Genomic DNA, 5128 nt, shown 5'->3' with positions numbered 1-5128 from the left:
TCAACCTAATTTCATTAAAACTGATCTTGCTAATATCTACAGTTACTTTCCAGTTTTTTTATTTGACCTCTCCTTCAAAGTTGATTGTATAAAGTACATAATTTCTCTACAGAAATAATATAGGTGAGTTAAGGTCTCAAAAGATAAGGATGTTTATCTTGAGATGGAAATATAGATTGATGAAGTTGAAAGAACATTGCGTTTTATGCCCTCTTAATTTTATATTTCACAATTATTATTAGTGTGTAAATTTCTTTTGTTGTTTTTTTATTTTCTCACAATCATTTCTTCAATCTACTTTCTTCCCATTTCAACCTATAGCTCAGGTTGCATTTTGTCTACCAGAGCTTAAATGATTGGATTTGCTGTTATCTCAGCAATGTGACTTTTGGCAAGTTACTTAACATCTCACTGCCTCTGTTTCCTTAATTATAATATGGGGTTAATAGTAATCATTATTTTTTGTGTCATTGTGAGGATAAAGGTGCTTAATATCTGTGAAGTAGTTAAAACAACAGATAGACACTGACCAATAAAACAAAATAGAGATTCCAGAAGCAGACTCATATATATATATATATAATCAACTGAGACTTTATAAGAGAGCTATTTACGTTTCAGGTCTTACATTATGGCACTTATCTAATAATTCCAATCCCTTTGTTAATACATGCAAACAATTTAAATGGGATTGACTTAGAGAAATAATTTTTATGTATATTTGCGATGGCTCTATATTGTTTTGATGACTCGCTTATTTTGTCATTTCTTACATTTTATTTCCAGTGGAGAAAATATTTTTGTTTTATAAATATAAAACGAGGCAAATTTTGATAGATGTAAAGATATATACTGAATCATTAGAAAAGCTTGGACACAAGTAAATTAGTTGTTTGCCAGCTCAATGATAAAGCACATTTTATCCCTTAAAACTTGAAGAAAAGGTCTATTTTCCATCTACAGCAATCTTACACAATTTAGAAGGAATTATGTCATATCTGCTCAACACGACAATCTGTTCTGCTGAGAACCTATTTGGGATAAAACATAATTGTTTTTCATTTTTTTCCACATTTGAAATTAAACATTATATGTATTTCATAATAATTATTATAATAAATATAATAAGCATTAATTTAGAAAGTTTTTTAAACTAGAATTCCTAAATTTCTCTATTTCTCTCTTCATCTTTTTCCTCTCCTGCTCCTCCTTCTCTTCCTCCTTCTTCTTCTTTTTTTGAGACAGAGTCTTGCTCTGTCACCCAGGCTGGAGTGCAGAGGTGTGATCTCGGCTCACTGCAACCTCTGCCTCTGGGGTTCAAGCAATTCTCCTGCCTCAGCCTCCTGAGTAGCTGGGACTACAGGCACATGCCACCAAGCCCCGCTATTTTTTGTTTTTTTAGTGGAGGTGCAGTTTCACCATGTTGGCCAGGATGGTCTCAATCTCCTGACCTCGTGATACACCCACCTCGGCCTCCCAAAGTGCTGGGATTACAGTGTTTCTTCTTTTTAAATTCCTCCTGTGTTCATTACCCTCTCTCCCTCTTTCACTCTGCTCACAATTCCTTTCTCTTCTATTCTTTTCTTAATTTATACATCAAGAAAATACATAAAGCCTAGTGTCAAATTATTTGCAACAACTATAATAGGAATTCAAATTTAAGAAGCAAATCTTTCTTAACAGTTAGTATAATACGGAAATTATTAAGTATTACCTGTCTAGTTTGTGCACGTTACCCACTAGTAGAGTCATCAGGTGTGATTCCTGTTGCCATCTCTCCAGACTACAGAGCATGTTACCTTTTATAACTGATACAATGAGATACATTGTTGTGATTATTATTTTACCATCATTTCCTTGTTGCCTATTTCAAATGTAGTTGAGCCATAGGAGTTTCTGAGGTTGATAATCCACTGCCTTTTTGCATCTGTCTGCTAATTTTAATTGTCATTTGATTGATTCTTGGGCTTCAGTAGCCGTACTTAATAATTTAATTAAAGGAATTATTTATATCCCATTATATGTCAGATACCAAAAAAGGATAAATGTGTTTCTTTATCTATGAGAAATTCTCAGGTGAGCTAAAGACAAATATCTTGTTTAAAACCAGATCAATTACACTAAAAGTAGGTATTTCATGTTTTAATGTTGAATACTGATGATGTTTTCCCATGCAGTTCAATAAAAATATATGACTTCTATTAGAAATAATGGGCTAAGATCAGTAACAAAACAAACTCCAGTAATGTTTATTTCTTGCTAATGTCAGACCATTGTAGGTTGGCAGGGATATTCCTGCTTTGAACAGTTATTTAAGGACCTCTTTTTTAAATTGCCATTCATGGATCCAGGCTCTTTTTGTCTAATATCTCCTTTATTTCAGAGGCCTCTTCCAGATCTTCTGCCTCCAGTCTTAAACAAAGGAAGAAGCAGAATGAATGATCATAAGTAAGGAATGTGAAAACCACAAGGAAATCCAGAAAATGAAATAAGCAGTTTGTTCAGAAGAAAAGGAAAAAGATTTAGATGAGCAAGTAGCTAGTTTGTATCACAGTGTTGTTTCCATGTCTCTGTTAACTGCAATAATAGTTTACAGTTGATCATATAAAAGTAGAGATAAATAAATTTTTGCCAAGTTCATGTTAAACAATGGGTTGTTTTACAAAACAAAACAAAAGGCATTAAAAAATGGAGAAATTCTAATCAACATTGATATTTTAAAGTAACAAATGTCTTTTTTTGGCAGATGACATGTTGTAAAAGCTTTGTTCAAATTTTGTTATATGAAGTTCTTTACATAAGGCATTTTCATACAAAATGCTTTTCTCCAATTCTTATTTAAATAGCCTTAATTTATAACTGTACTAAAATCATCTAATTTTACTACAGTTATAAATAGAGGACCTATAAAATAATCTAGAACTGAAGTATTGATTCTACTCTTAGGTAGCAAATGTTAGTTAAATAATTTTATTCCTATTTAAAGTAGTCCAATCATCACCTATGATTCCAAGTCTATCACAAAATATGGTCTCTGAAAAACATGAGGCACCTGGAGGAAAATAAATAAAACAGTAATTGCATATACACTTTTAAAAATATACAGTAATTGTTGAGTGAAATATAATAACAAAAGGATAGATTCTGATCATCTAAACACAGCATTCATGTTCCAACAAAGCTGTTGCATTATCTGACAGATTAAAAAGTCATAAATAATAATAAAATTGTATTATACTATTTCTTTGATTTTATAAAGAATCTCATTTAGAGTATAATTAATGAAAAAGACAAAAAGGCAGAGACACAGAGACAAAAAAGAGAGAAGTTACTTAAAAAAAAACAGTAGAATATTTTGTTCAGCAAAAGCAAAACATCAAGTAGCTTTTAAAATAATTACTCTAATCTGAAACAAAAAAACATGACTTTTGACCCCAGTATTTGTACAGAAGAAAAATGTAGGAAAATAGAATATTTGAAACCAAATCTTAGATACAACTTACTGTAGCACTACAGTATTTGAATTCCCTCTATAATAGTCCTGACATATGGCATTCCAGTGCCTGCTTGAACACTTCCAAAGGATAAGGTATTACTACTTCACAGGTGAGCATGGGCCAGTCCTGGATAGATAGGTTCTATAAAATGCTGTCTATAGTTACTTGAAATCAAACATCACAGAACTTTTAACCATTAGTCCTTATTCTGTGATCTAGGAAAATGAATACATTGATACATTCTGCATGAGAGATTTTAAAATATGAATGTTGGATATAATGTAATCCATCTTATTTTCTCTATTCTGAGCATTCTTCTATGTTTCAATCAATACTCTGATATTTCCAATTAAATTACTGGTTCATCCCTCTAAAATGCCTGTGCTATTTCTAACCAGAAAAATACATGTGGAATGAGAAACTACCTACTTGGCATTTATGATATCATGTTTAACATAGAAATAATGCAGTAAAAATAACATACAACAATACTGAAATCTGTGAACCTCAGCTCTCTCATAGAATTCTGAATAAACATATCTTTTGTTCATATTCATTATATATAATATATTATATATTATATTATATATTATATATTATATTTTATTATATATACCATGAGTTTTGTTTTTGCTCAGATTATTCCATCTTTGCCCACTAAGAGCACTTTCAGTTAGTGTCTCTTTGTCATATCCTATCAGTGTACTGTGTGTTGTTTTATTTTCAAATGGCTTCTTTGTTTCTAGTACCACAAGATATTCCAAATCTCATATATTTCCTGCCCCAGTTCTAGAATCAGCTATTTCTCCAAGAAGACTGAATTCCTTTCATTTGGGAATGGTATTAGAATCTAAATTGTGCATGCTAGGTATGGTTGCTACTACTGGGGTGTTATTATTTCTAGGTCCTCTCAGGTGACAGAGAAAGAAAACAGCAATATATGTGTATATTCTAATTTGCACAAATATGCATATCTATATTCCTATATGTAATAATCTGTGTTTATTAAATTAAATATGAGCTAATACTGATGTCTCCAATTCTAATGCATTACCATATGGGCCATTCTGGCCTCCTTTCCTTGCTTATCTGTAAACTTATACTGTAACACTGAGAAAGCAATTTTTGTCATCCATTTACTTAATTGTTCAATTCTGGTACAAATGTATACAAGCACCAGAATTTTTAGCCCATGACCCTGTGGGAAACAAATTCACAAACTGGAGTGCAGTGCAAAACGATTGCTTTCTAAATTTAAATTTCTGATTGCTCATTGATAATATACAAACTTACAGTTATTTATATATTGTTTTTATTCTTCAGCCTTGTTAAACTCACTTATTAACTTTAGAAGATGATTTTATGGATACTATTAAATGTTTTACCTATGTTATCATGTTCTCTGGCAATAAAGACAGATTTACTTCTTTCTTTGGAATCTGTATACCTATAATTTCTTTTCATACAGTTTTACAATGACTGGAACATCCAGTAAAATGTTGAATAGAAAGGATTAGCATGAGCATCTTTGCCTTTCTCCTCATCTCTGGAAAAAATATTCAATTTTTACATCCTTATCTATGATATTTGAGGAAGTTTGCTTTCCCTTTATTTGCTGATTTTTTTTTTTT

The sequence above is a fragment of the Rhinopithecus bieti genome, unplaced genomic scaffold, assembly GCF_001698545.2.
Source record: "Rhinopithecus bieti isolate Rb0 unplaced genomic scaffold, ASM169854v2 scaffold_27185, whole genome shotgun sequence".
NCBI lineage: Eukaryota > Metazoa > Chordata > Mammalia > Primates > Cercopithecidae > Rhinopithecus > Rhinopithecus bieti.
Note: the sequence above shows the minus strand (reverse complement) of the source record.